Genomic DNA, 15,225 nt, shown 5'->3' on the forward strand with positions numbered 1-15,225 from the left:
AGGCGACAATGCTAACCATTGCACCACTGTGGCCGCCCTGACTCCTAAATGCACTGACCACAGTAAAGTACTTCCTCATGTTGCTTCTAGGCACACATACCGTCTGTAGTGGCTTATCTCAGTGATTATTTAACAGCAATCATGTTACTGATTGCTTTTACAGAGGGACTGCATATCAAAAATTATAACCACATTTTCTGTACGCTTATGATACCTCATTGAGCAGAAAAATGAAAGATATAATGAACAGAGTAACATTTTGAATTAGCATTTTCAGCCACATGCATTTTCCCTGACAAGCCATATCACTCACTGATCATTCATGAGTGATCATATAAGAAGTGTGCTTTCCAACACAGCATGCTTTCTAATCCTTACTTCCAAAAGTCAGCCAAATTCCCTGTTCATCTCTTGTATTTGATTGTGTTGAAAGTGAAATAAATAATGACCAATGTGATATATTTCATCTTATTATTTTGTCAGGCATGTACACATTTCTCCAACAAACCATTTGTATGACTGTTTCCCAGAATGATCTTATAATTATTCTTTTTTTTCACGTAGAGATTGTACCCCTAAAAAGCCACTTTCTGCTCTCACTTTTGATCTTTGATCCTGAAGAAAGTGAAATACATTATGACCTCAGAATTGTTTCAGTTTGTTGCCATAGACACTTCCATGGACCCCCTGCAACCCCAATAGAGTTCATTCAACATTTATCATTTAATGTTCATAGTTTCACACACAGTCTACCTCTCTGTCCCCAAAACATAGCCACCCTCTGTATGTCCCTTTGATGTTAAATTGTGATCAAAGTTAAAAGAAGAAATGTCCACAGTAATGTAGTTCATCTTGTTGTTCTCAGGCATATATACAGTATTCTTAAACTCAATAAGCAATATCAGTCATCATTTCACTATTGTCATGAAACTGCATAGAATGACTAGTTTTTCAAACAGGCAAAGAAATAATAGCCCAAGTAATATAATTTCAACTTGCTGCTGCTGTAATATGCAGCCACACTGCATCTTGGTAATTATTATAAATAATCATTGCTGTGGACAGTGTGCATTTTTATCTACCCACAGCTATATCCGATTTCCTGTGAATAAGTTTGTGTATAGAAATCTTATCTACAAAACAAAATGGTCCCTTAAAATTATAATATCTCCTTTTCTCACATTTTTTTACTCAGTTGATTAGACATTGCAGGGTAAACACTGAGATCAGTTGATGAGGACAGCCATCTAAGATGCTCTACATACATAATAAACATGCCATGGATTGGCTAGCTATAACATCTTTCTGTTTGAGAGTGGTGGGAGTCAGAATTCATGCTAAGGAATATGATGACTTCTCACTTCTGGCTTCCATTTCTCTTTCATTTTAATACAATTAATGCACTAATGAAATAATTGTTTCATAAGTTTTCTAGACGTTTATTTTTTTAAATTCAGTTTTGTATTCATTTTTTAAATAAATTGACCTAAGCATATATTTTTTTATCTCATTGTCTATAATTATTACCTTTTCCAGTGGTGCTGAGATATCTGGGCACTCATAACTAAATTATTACTCAGTTTTATATGGCTAACTTGTAGAGTACTAACTCTTTGGCACAGATTCTATACTAATATGGCGCTCTCAGGTATGTTGAATTCCTTACTGTACTGTAAGTATATTGCACTCAATTGATGTTCCATGTCTGTCTGTCTGTCTAGTGAATAATGTGACTTGTTGAATAAGGTCCCACTTCAATGCCTGTTTTCTCTTTAGTGTGTGTGCATAGTGCCTGATATACTTTATTTTCATGATTTAGTAAGTATATTTGTAGTACTACTATGCAGCGTTCCATCAGTTTACTAATTTTTCTTAACAAAGTGACTGATCTGTAAGCTTTAAGCCGCTAGTTACCTCACTTGTTCTTTAAGGCAGAATACTCATGACATCCAGTAATTGAGCCAGAAAGCCTACAAACTTTCATCAACATTTCTGATGTAGTTATTAGTGAAATAGTCTAGTCATGGCACAGTCTTTTTTTTTACGATTTACTATAGATGTTCATCACTCCCACTGCTGCAGTAGTCTTCAGACCAAATTGGTTGCTTCCCTTGACTAGGAAATAACGGGTCTATATTAGAACATCGAAGTTTCAAAACTTCGAATGTTCTAATATCGAACCTTATTCAGTGAAAGCTGAAAATATCGAAGCAACAGAAAACCGCATTTTTTTCCTAGGGAAAGAATTTGGTTGTCCGTTTTTGTTGCTTTGGTATTTTCAGTGCTGTGGTGGAATGTTACAGGTCGGGTTCAGGTAAGTGTGCGATTGAGTGCGGGTTAGGTTAGTTAGGATTAGGGTGCGGGTTAGGTATGTGTACAATTGTGTGGACGTGAGGGTTAGGGTGGGTTAGGTGAGTTAGGGCATGGTTCAGGTAAGTGTGCGATTGTGTGGACGTGAGGGTTAGGGTGGGGTAGATGAGTTAGGGTTAGGGCGCAGGTCAGGTGAGTGTGCGAAAGTGACAGACCTTAGGGTTAGGGTTTGGGTTAAGGTAAGTGGATAGTTAGTGGTGTGTGTATAGTTTAGTGTAGGGTTAGGTGTAAGATTTTAGGTGTATGTGTGGGGATTGTTGTTTGTTTGGTGTGCTTGTGTTGTGTGTATGTGTTTTGAAACAGCAAAGTTTTTCCCTAGGAAAAAATTTGCTGTTCTGTATGTTCAATGTTTTTAGCTTTCGCTGAATAGGGTTCGATATTAGAACATTCGAAGTTTTGAAACTTCGATGTTCTAATATAGACCCAGAAATAACAACCAGACAGCTTTACAAAACTCTGCCTCCCCCCACCCCCTCAAAAAAACCTTCACCCTGACTGCTAATTAACTTGATCTTTTGGGCTTCACAAGAGTAACAATCATCTATGAATTTATTTGTGGCAGAAAAGATGGGGAACACTTGCCACACAGAAATTGTTCCAAATTTAAGAAAAACATTTAATTTAATTTTCTGACTAATATTGGTATTTCCCATTTAAGAAACCCTGTATTTTTTTATCAATATTGGACTTTTCCTGTCAGTGACCTCTTTTTATACCTACCTCTGTTATTTAGACTATTAGTGGCTAATTTTGATTTAATATATATTTTGCTTGTGTAAACTTTTAAAGCTGTGACTAACAGATTTATTTTGAAGTGGACCAGGACATGTTTTTACAATGTACTGCTTATGCGAACTTTGTGACAACCTACCTGCCATTTTTCTTTTAGTATCAGTTGTTTTTAATTTAAGAAAAGGAGTGCTGACAGGGAAATTGTGTACTACTTGTGCTTTAACCTTTGCGAATGGACAGGGACAAGAAATAATGTTAAATGTGCTGCTTGTGTAAAGTAGGTGACAACTTACATTCAACTGATTCACTTCAGCAATACATACCATCTTTGACTTCTCCTTCCCAGCTATAGCATGGATACTTAATCTGGTCCTTCCTGTCCCACTCCTGCTGTTCCTAGAAAGAAAAAAAACACTTAACAAGGAGATCCTGCCAACTAGACAGGCTCAGTCCACACCTTAGAAGAGAATGGGTGATCCTGCACTCACTTAATCTGGTGTAGTATTTTAGCCAATATGAACATGAGGAAAGCCACATCTTCTTTGGCTGTTCCAGTGTCTTATTTGAGCATGGAAGAACCATCTTTCCAGGGCTGAGAGACACTCTGGGAAATTCTTCACAGGGTCATTGAAGAAAGAAACCATTAGACCAGGCAGACGTTTCTCCGAGTTGGTTTCCTGACTCCTGTTAAGAAAAAACAAAATATTAAGCCTTCTTGTTTATCTCCAAAAGTAATTACAGTTAATAAAGATGATTTTCTCACCTTAGCAAAGCATGCATTACAGGCTGTGTATTCTGGTGTCCAGAAGCCATTACAGTGGCTATACCCTGTAAAACAATTCCTACGAAAACTGGGTCTGATGATTTTGATTATGATAGAGATGGGATTTATTCTTCTGTAGGTTCTCATGCCTAACTTTCTAACTCTAAAGAAAATGCAACTCATTTTCATAATGTGTATGAATTTTCTTTTACTCAGTCCATAGTCAGGATGAATGAGGTATTTTTTATGTGAACAAATAGAGGTTTCCCCTAAATTGAGGAGATATTATGATACCTTACAAATCAATATTCCACATTCCTCATTCATCTCTCCTATACTGCCAGCCTTAGAGGATGTATTGAATGCTACCCGTAATCATCTAGATACTCATCTGTCAGAACCTAAAAGAGCAGATAATGTATGACATGCCCCAGATTAATATAGCAATAACCCACGCCTGGGTGTGGGTAATGCTGGATTTACCCATGGTTGGCATGGTTTGGTCCCGAGGGCGAAGCCCGAGGGACCAAACAAAGACAACCGTGGGTAAATCCAGCATTACCCACACCAGAAGTGAGTTATTATATCTAATGACATTATTTAAGAAAAGAAATAATTACTTTTCTTAAATAATGGCATTGTATAATGCCTCTTTGCTGCCCTTCCGCAGCTGTCTGGTGTTCATGGCAGTTCTGATGTACTGTGCATGCCTATGCAGTACATCAGAGCTGTGGGCAAAAGCAACGGAGAACACAAGATCTCCATTGCTTTTTACTGTCTCGCTATGTTAAATGGGTTTAACATAGCGAGACAGCTTTAAAATAAGCAACGGAGATCTCCGTTGCTTATTTTAAAGCTGTCGCTATGTTAAACTCATTTAACATAGCGAGACAGGTTAAAAAAAAAAGCAACGGAGATCGCAAGATCTCCGTTGCTTTTTACACACTGTGTCGCTATGTTAAACTCCTTTAACATAGCGAGACAGCTTTAAAAAAAGCAACGGAGATCTGCGTTGCTTTTTTTAAACCTGTGTCGCTATGTTAAACTCTTTTAACATAGCGAGACAGTGTTTTATACTAACGGAAAAAGTCCGGGCGACCGGACCTTTTTCCGTTAGTATATTGAGGGATTTACAACGGGCACGCTGGTTGGGCTGGCCAATCAGCGTGCACGTTTTAGAGGAGGCATTGTATAATACATTTCTTTTCTCTCACCTTAGATCTGACCCACCTGCAACATCGACTGCTGGTTTTTAACACCAACAGTTTACCTGATGATAAAGAAGACATGCTGTTAGGCCATCTAGGTAAGAGAAAGAGTTTTTTCTTACACTTTGGCTTTCAGAATTCCCAGTTACCAGACATACATATGGAAATGTATGCATTGTTATACATATAATCCGAAGAAGCTTGCTGCTTGGCTGCCTACAGAATACATTTTTTTAATCACCCTGTTTCTATCACTTCTCAGGTATCCAAACATGCTCTGAGAACTGTGTATGATTTTCCAGATCCTTTGACTAGGGACACTGCTACAGCTATAACGTTTAGAAAGTATGCTTGGGTATGTAATCAAACATTTGCTATGAGGTAAAGTCTGAAATCTTAGTTCCTGCTTCAGATAAGGAGGTATTATTTGGCTCATCTGCTAACCAGGTTTTCAAATAATTTAATGAAAGAGGAAAAATTATTCAAGGAGTTTCTAAGATTTTTCATGTTTCTCAATACAAATGTTATAGTTCTTCCTCTTTCATAAAAAAACTAAATAAGCAAAACCATGCTAAAAGTGATGGCTAGAAGGAAATTAAAACAAGAATCAAGGGTCCTTTTTGAAAAAAGGGTAGAACAGTAGTACTTCACCCACCAACATCTGTTCCAATGTGCTCTAGAAAAATGGTCCTCATCTTCCTCTTTGGCAAAAGATTGTGCCAGAGTCTTGGGTGTTAAAACTGGTGCAGTAAGGTTACAAATGGCATGGTATGCAAAACTTCCATTCATGGAATTCCTTTACATCCTCTGAACCAAACACACTTTTTCCTCAGGGTATTCAGTCTTTAGTCACCCACGGAGTTATGCACCAGTAGCTGGAAGTCAAAGAGATAGAGGTGTATATTTCAAAATGCTTCTGCTATTGAATAAAGAGACCCCTTAGAGACCAATAGTAGATCTTTCATTTCTAAACCTGCATGTGTAAGTACCAAAATTCAAAACATTTTCCTTACAGAACCTGTTACCCCTCATTCCTCCAATAAGTTAAATGACAACACTAGACTTAAAACATGCTTATTACCACATTCCTATAGCTACAGGCTGCAGGAAACATCTAAGGTTCTCTTTTCCTGGGTCACATTATCAGTTTTCTGCCTTATCCTTTTTATTATATAAAGCTCCAAGGGTATTCATGATATACCTCGCTCCAGGCGTAGCTTATTGCAGGTGGAATGACATTCACATTTTTTTTCTTATTTAGATGATTTGCTCATCTTTTCAAAGTCTTTATTCTGATATCGAGTCATTAACATGGATTATGTCTTTTGATCAATCTGTAGCTCCAAATAAATATTGCAAAATCGGTTGCCTTCTAGATACTTCTCTTCAAAATCCATTAAGAAAAAAGAGAAGGTTGATTTTATTCTGGAGTTTTTCTTGAACTTCTTCAATCAGTTCTTAGACTTCTTCAAGGACATTTCTCAGGATCTTAGGGTTCTATAATTCTCATGATTCTGTTATCTAGGTTACACAAGAAAGATGCAATAGTTTCTAAAACACATTCATACATGAAGCCAACAGTTACATCCTCTGGAACATTAAATTCCAGTTTTAGGCTTTCTAAAACTGGAACTATATTGGTGGAGATAACAAATTCAGCTGAAACCCAGATCTCCCTTTTTCTCTTCAGATCCTAAACCACTGTCTCACCTTAAACACTTCAGATTTTATTTGGGAAATAGTTTCCATGAAGTTAAAAGTGCAAGGACTGAGGAGCCTGTCAGACAATCCAAAGCATGTCAATATAAAGGAGATATTGACTGTGATTAATGCCTTGAAAATGTCTTCATCACCTATGGTCACTAGGACTTCTTCAAGTGATTACAGAGAATACCACAGTTCTGCGGTTAATAAGCAAGAGGTTCAAGGTGGTACCTCCTATGCAGGTTGACTGTGATAGCTTGGGAGTTAATCTGTTCAGTATTACTTAACCCTCCAAGCATCTCATATTCTGTAAGGGTAAAACATAGTAGCACTCAAGCCCTGCAGGACCAGGACAGACCCTCAAAAATGGAAACTGAATGAGGGACTTATCCAGGAACTGATCCAGTTGTGGGGAACACTTCAATAGATCTGTTTTCCTCCTTACAAAACAGACACACAAAGTTTGCTCAGGGAGTCCTTGCAAGCAAACCTGGAAACCTTTAATTTTCATTCCTTTTCAAGGGAACGGTCATTTATGATTTTCCATAACCCAAAAAGTGAATGCTCATTCCATACTCCAGCCCAGATACTTGGTAATGAATTCCACAGTGTTGAAATAAGCCAGATCTCAAAGAGAAACAATAAATACATTTGGTTTAGCACTTTCTTCTCTATTATGGGCACATCATCATAACAAATTACTTTACAAACTGATTTGTTTTAAACCATACACCATTAAAAATGCCTCAGTCAGAAAAACCTCTCCAATTATCTTATAATATTTTTAAAACAAAACATATTAATTAAAGACACATTAAACTATAAAATGTAGGGCTTCTGAGCATGTTGGGGCTCAGAATTGGAAAAAGGGCTCTCCTTTGGAGCCGTGGCACTTCAGGGAAACTGATGTTGCTGCTAGGCAGAGCTCTCCAGGAGTATTCTCTGGCAGAGGAGGAGGGAGGGTCCAACACACCCTATGGGTAGCCAGGTCAAATTTTATGAAGCAGAAAATGTAGGTCTCAAGATACGGAATTTGATAGAGAAATGCTTCGACTTTGGGTCAGAGCAAGTGCAGATGGATAAAACTAACAGTTTAATTTCAAACTCCTTCTCAAATTTGAAAGACACGATCAGACAGGTTATAGAAGCACCTATTAAGGATGAAAACCCTACAACTGGACAACTCTTACTTAAGGTACTGTATTAATCTTAAGGTTGTCCTGCAGGGAATAAGAGTTTTTAAATTTCCTTTTGGTATTCATGCTAAAGGTTCGTTATACACAGATTTTGCGAATATGTTTGATTGGCACGGATTTGAACTGATGGAAATGCTGATCAAATGGAATGTTTTGGAAATTACTATGTCATATGAAGTAACTGATGGTTTAAATACCTGCATTCAAAATAATTTATTTGATCAGTATAAGATGCTTTTCAACACTATTATGAAGAATGTTGAGAAAAAAAGCAAGAAGGATTTTAAAAGAAAACAAAAGAAAGTCCAGAGAGATGTTTTGCAGTATAAGAACAATACACCTTACCCTGTGTGAGAACTATCGAATCACAGTAGGGAGGAGGTTAAACTAAGGCAAGTGATAGATGGATTCCCCCATTTAGGGAAAGGAATGTCGTTTTGCATACAAATACTGCTGAAGATGTAGTTCCCTGTTTGGATCAGGACAATGACATTAATGAAGAATAGTATTTTATGATTATTTGCAGAACAGAATGTCTTGTGAGTCATTCTGACCAAATAGTGGGTCCAGACCAGGGTTGGGAACCCCAACATAGTCAACCCAAGGGGAATTCAATGAATAGAAAAACAGCCAAGAAGTGGAGATATTAAATTGTACCCAAACCAAGGAATCTTGTGGTCCTATGAGGGATACAATATTTTTAACTACACTAGTCACACTATGAAAAAGAACACTTCCGTCTGTTTCAAAAAGGTTTTCTTTTTGTTCTTTATAGGCAATGGGATGTGGTTGACACTATGATGGAACTCAAGGTATACACCAACAAGATGAACCTATGGGTTTTTTTAATGACAAGTATTTGACTAACAACCTGGGTTTTTAGGCAAGATGCAGTGCTAAAGAAGAACAGTACTTTTAACCCTCCCTTACACCCGTTAATCCATGTTTTTGAGCAAGCTGTTTTCAATGATATTTATAGTCTGGAAAGATGCACTGGGAGGCAAGGTTTTAGTAACAATTTGTCCATACAGGAAAGGAAAATTATGCGCAATTTACTGGATGACAAGAATTTGAGAGTGATGAAAAGGGAAAAGGGTGGGGGGATGGTTTTATTTAATACAGTTGATTATTCTATTGCCATGATGAACATCTTGCTGGATCCTGAAACATATCTATTTCTAGAAATCATCTCAGTATTGCTTACCACCATGTTGATTTAGTTCTTGAAGATGTGATGTTGAATAGGTTCATAGATTCATAGGTGTGTACCAGGCTAATGGCCCTGACGCCTTTACATGCCTAGTCCATAGAAGTGCCCTTGCATTGTGCCACCCTACGTTACTTCCCAGTGCTTCTATCAAGTAGATTCAATGGAGTCATCCCCGGGGTGAACTTTCTATTTCCCATCCACTCATCAAGATTTCTCTTGAAGAGGGCCAGTGAGGTGCTCGGCTTGACATGTATGGGAAGTCTGTTCCAGAGCATGGGCAGTCTCTGGGTTATGAACCTGTCCCTCCAGCATGTTCTGTTGATTGTGGTAATGAGGTTGAGGTCTCTGGAGCATGTGGTGCAGAGTGATTGGGATTTCTTTAGATGTAGTATTTCTAACAGAGCTGGGTCAGACATGGCTTTGTAAGTGAAGCAGAGATCACCTCTTAGTAGACAATATGAGAGAGAGAGAATAGCTGGAGTTTTTTTATTCTGTCCATGTAGGACATGTGTTTAAAGCCTAGGATCCTCTTTGTGAGGTATTTTTGTGGCCTTTCCAGCTGTTGCATGTATCTAGAGAGGTGCATGCCAAATGGGGCATTATACTTGATGACTGGCCTAATGAGGGAAGAGTAGAGAAAGATGCCGACCTCTTTCTTTCTGGATGCAAAACCCTTGGTAATGAGATGTGCCACATAGAAGGACTTTCTGACCACAGTAGTAATGTGATGGTCGAAGGAGAGGTTGCTGTCAACCTGTGTCCCCAGATCTCTTATAACACCTTCAGTGTTCAGTGGGCTCCCATCAATGTGGTAATTAGTGAGAACTGAGTTTTTCCCAAAGAGGATGACGACATATTTTTTGGCATTAAGCATAAGGTCATGGTTTCAACACCAGTCATTGGTCTCAGTTAGGCCTTTCTGTAGGATGTCTACATCACTTGGAGAGTTAATAAGGATCCCATTCATGTTGTCAAACTTTTACAAGTTCGAACGTCATATGGTCAAAACCATATGTTCAAACTTGTAAAACTTCAAATGTTTCAATGGAGATCTCTGTAAGGGAAGCTTTCCCTTTCCTGCATAGTGCAATCTCTGAGTTGGTATATTTAAGTAGCGGGGGTTGTGGGGTAGTGCAGGCTTGCCCCTCTGCTTACAACCTTCTGGTAAGTTTTTTATGTTTTTTTTTTATGTTTTCGAACTTTTAAATGTTCGAGCATATGGTGTTGACCATATGGTGTCCGAACTTTTAAAAGTTTGACAACGTGATATAGACCCAGTTAACAATGGCTTCCAGCTTGCAGTTGTCTGTGAACTTGGTCAGCCAGAGTCCCTCTGTGTTGGCCTGGACTTCTGAGAAGTAGATGCCAAACAGGAGAGGACCCAGGGCCAATCTCTGTGGGACTCCACTCGTGACTGGTCATCAGTCTGACTTGGAGTCCGCTACTTTCACACTGTTGGTTCTATCTGTGAGCTAATTTGCAACCCACCTGGTGATACAGGTATTGATGCCTAGTTTGGTGAGTTTATCAATAATTCCTGAGTGGGGAATGGTATCAAAGGCCTTGGCCAGAAAGAGGTAGGCTGTATAAACTGCCTTGCCATCATCCCACAGCTTTGTGCCCACTGAATGGCGTACAGCAACAGTTATCCTACTCCACAAAGGGGGAGCCACCACTGATCCTGGGAACTATTGCCCTATTAGCCTGATGAGCCTGGTCTGTAAGGCCATGAAATGTATCATCATGGAACTCATAAACAAAGACATTGGTAACCTCCAAACTCTGGACCCCACTTCGGGTTCATGAAAGGCAGATCATGCCTTCTGAACCTAATTGGCTTCTTTGAGGCAGTCACCAAAGCCATAGAGTAGGGTAAGGTGGTTCACACAGCCTATCTTGACCACGCCAAGGATTTCGACATCATCCCCCATTCTGGAATTATAGCTAAACTCACTAAACTAAATCCCTACATCACAAGATGGGTTGCCAACTGGCTCACTGACAGAACCCACACTGTAAAAGTTGCAGACTCCAAATCTGACTTCAAACCAGTGACAAGTGGAGTACCACAGGGTTCAGTCCTGGGACCTCTCCTGTTTGGTATCTCCTTCTGTGAAGTACAGGCTAACACAGAAGGCCTCTGGCTAATGAAGATCACAGATGACTGCAAACTAGGAGCCATAGTCAAGTCCCCAAATGATGTGGACATCCTACAGAAAGGCCTCACTGAGACAGATGCCTGGTGTCAGAGGCATGGCCTCAAGCTCAGTGCCAAAATGTGCATTGTCATCCCCTTTGGTAAAAACTCTGTACACATAAACTACCACATAAACCGCAGTCTACTTAAAGCCAAATATGTGATAAGAGACCTTGAGACCCAGGTGGACAGTAGTCTCTCTTTTGATAATCACATCGCCACAGTAGTCAGGAAATCCTTCTATGTGATACACCTCATCACAAAAGGGTTGTCATCCAGGAAAAAAGAGGTCATTGCTCCCCTCTACTCGGCACCCATTATAGAGTACAACGCCCCTTTTGAAATGTACCTCACAAGACATCTGCAGCAGCTGGAAAGGCCACAGACGTACTTAACAAAGAGAATTACTGGCCTCAAACAGATGCCCTACACTGACCATCTCAAAAAACTCCAGCTTTACTCTGTAGTATATCACCTACTCTGAGGAGATCTCTGCCTAACATATAAAGCTATGTTAAACTCAGAGCTGTTGGACATGCTACATCTAAAGAAATCCCGATCCCTCCGAGCTACACACTCTAGGGACCTAAATCTTGTCACCACAATAAACAGGACATGCTGGAGGGATAGATTCCTGTCCCAGAGACTTCCTATACTCTGGAACAGGCTACCCATCTATGTCAAGCAAAGTTCCTCATTAGCACTCTTCAAGAAAAATCTTGATGTGTGGATGGGAAATAGGAAATACACCCCGGGGATCACTTCTGTGGCTCTGCTTGACAGGGGCACAGGAAATTAACTTTCTTGGGTGGCGTAAGCCAGGGAACCTTGTTGGCTAGGCTTACTAGGCCCTTGGGCCGGTAGCCTAATACCTATCTATGAACCTATGAACCTATGGTGACTGACTCAAAGAAATCAATCAGGATGAGCAGGCATGATCTACCTTTCACAAAACCAAATTGTGTGGGATCGAGAGTTTGGAGATACCCTATAGCCTTGTTAATTAGGTCTATGATGATGCTCTCCATAGCCTTACATATCAGACTGAGCAGGTTAATGGGGCAATAATTCTCAGGGTCTGTAGTCACTCCCGCTTTATGGAGAGGGATGACTGTAGCAGTGTGCCATTCGGTAAGGACAAAGCCTGAGGTGAGGCTATGACTGAACAGGGCACACAGATGTGCTGCCAGTTCACTTTGTAGTTCATGTAGAACACATCCAGGGATACTGTTGGGTCCCAAGTAAGCTGTATTCCTGGCCTTGGACAATGCAACTTTAACCTGTGCTGCAGTAATGCTGGGTGCTTGGCATTCCCCCATATTGTCATTGGTCCTTTAGGTGGGGAGAGTGGGGCAAAGTTATCACTGAATCTGTCGGCCAGTATATTGGCAATATCTGTTGGCTCAGTATAGGAGGTACCATTGTGCAATAAACCTGAGTATTGCTGTAGAGATTCTTGATATAACTATAGAAGGTTTTGTGGTTGTTTTTAGTGTCTGCCACAATTCTGCCTTCATATCTGGCTTTAGATGTTTTGATGAGGGATCTCAACTTTTTGCTGAGGCTAATAAGGGAGTTTTACCAGTTTTGGGACTTCATCTTTTTCTGCAACCAGTTTCTTACTTTTGTTGTAGAGTTTATTTACGGCAGGGGACTACAAGATTTGCTTCCTTTTTTTGGAGGAGAGTGTCTTGGTTCTGTTGGGTATGGTTAGTTCCATGCATTTATGTACATGTTCATATAGTGCATTGGTGTATGATTTGGCAATCATGCATCTATTTTCCATTGACATGGGTGCCGTGAAGTTATCCACCTCTATTTTTAGGAGCCAAAAGTCAGCTTTGGAGAAGTTTTTCATGGTGGTTACCTTTGCAGGGGGTGTGGGTGAGATGTCTATTTCCATGGTGATTAGTTTGTGGTTGGATCTAACCAGGGAGGAATTGACTGTTGGTGTAGAGCAACGGTTGCCCATGTTAGTAATGTTGCTTCCTCTAGTGGGGGTAAGAATGAGCTGGTCCAGGGCATTGGAATCAATGAATTCCAGGAAGCATTGGGCCAGTGTATTGGTGCATGAGTAGTTTTCTCAGTTGCTGGAGGGGTAGTTGAAGTCACCTAGTATGAGAGTGTTGGGTTGGACCCTAATAGTTTCCAGAGTGCTTAGGAACATGGAGTGAGAGACTTGGGACATGGTTGGGGACTTATAGCAGGCTACGACCTGAATCGCCATCTTACCCAATGTTAGTTGCACCTACAGTATCTCAGATGCATTATGCTGGGCTACTAGTCTGGAGGTGTGCATATCCTTTATGAATATGGAGACACCACCGCCCTTGGAGCTTCGGTCCATGTTCTGGGGCCAAAAGGTGTGGAATGAGTTACAGCTTGGTAGTGCAGGGGTGCTTTCTGCTGCTTTAAACCAGGTCTCTGTCAGCACAAATGTCGATGTTCTCCATTTTGAGGAGTGCTTTGAGCAAGTGCATCTTAAGATTTAGACTTCTAGCGCTGAGCAGCATGCCCCTCAGATTGCATTTATTTATAGCTGTTACGGTGGTAATTTGGTCTTTGGAACATCGCCTAAAAAAGCACTATAGGGGTTTCAAGAGCCTTAGCCACTATCTGGAAACCCAGGGGTGACAGATGCAGGCCATCTCTGGCAAAGCATCAAGGTCTGTCAATCATGTCATCCCAAGCAGACAGTTACTGGATCCCCTTAGAATGACACCAGAAACTTAGCCAATTGTTGAAGTCAATCATTTTCTGCTTGTATTGCAGTATCATTCCGGGTAATGGTAGGATGCTGCTCAGGGCCAGGGTCATACCTGCCTGGGCCACATAATCTGAAAGCTCCTCCATGACTCTTTTCATGTAGTTCAGGGAGGTGTGTCTCAGGTCATTGACACCCACATGGACAGTGGCAGAGTCATATTTGTACTTATTGTGGAGTGACCTGAGTGCATGTGTCAGATTCTGGCACCTGATAGACAGCTGACTGTTACCTTCTCTTTATTCAACCTAGTTAGTGGGACATCAGTGTGCCTCACTATCAAGTCACCTATGATTAATGTATTGGGCAAGCTGTTTTGCCTTAGGGGCTTAGGTTGAGGGGCACACTGTGTAGGTGAGCTATGTGTCTTGTCGTTTGTGCTGTGTTGTGTTGGTAAAGTGCGTTTCTGCCTTGGAGGTCTCTGCTGTTTGGGTAGATTTCTATTGAGAGCCTCCATGCAGGTGGGTGTGTGCTTTGTGTTTTTTATGTGAGAGCTGTGATGGTGGGTGTTCTGGAGGGCTATGTGCTGCATGTGGTGTGGTACAGGTGTTGATCTTCTCCTCTTGGCCAGCTATTCTGGTCTTGGCTTGAGAGTGCATGGCTTCCAATTTGGATATATAAGTGCATCTCTCACAAGTCTGAGTGTTGAGAGGTAAGAGGAGAGGGTTGTCTGTGTACATGAGGCAGTTGCTACACTGCCTTAGAATGCCCAAGTTCACCATGTTAATAAGAGAAAGCACAGGGAACTGATCTTTAGACATGCCAGGAGGGATGGTCATTATTACTAAATACTGGAGTACTTAGTAATTGGATGTGGATTTATACAATTATTTGAAGGTTTCCAAACCTATAATTCGTAAAGTACACAAAGACCTGCTGAATCCCCCTTCTGCCCTATAGTATCTGCCCACGGGTCAGAAACTTATCCAGTGGCTGTCTTGATTGACAAATGGCTTAAACTTCCCATTTACTGAAATATGCATGGGATTTCTTTAGGTCATCTTAAGCACAAGTTGTGGAACAGGAACTTATGGTTATTGACAATTGACACAGTGGATTTATTTTCATCCATCACCCATGA

This window comes from Protopterus annectens, chromosome 8.part0 (genome assembly GCF_019279795.1).
Source record: "Protopterus annectens isolate FY-2018-M chromosome 8.part0, PAN1.0, whole genome shotgun sequence".
In the NCBI taxonomy this organism is placed as follows: domain Eukaryota; kingdom Metazoa; phylum Chordata; order Ceratodontiformes; family Protopteridae; genus Protopterus; species Protopterus annectens.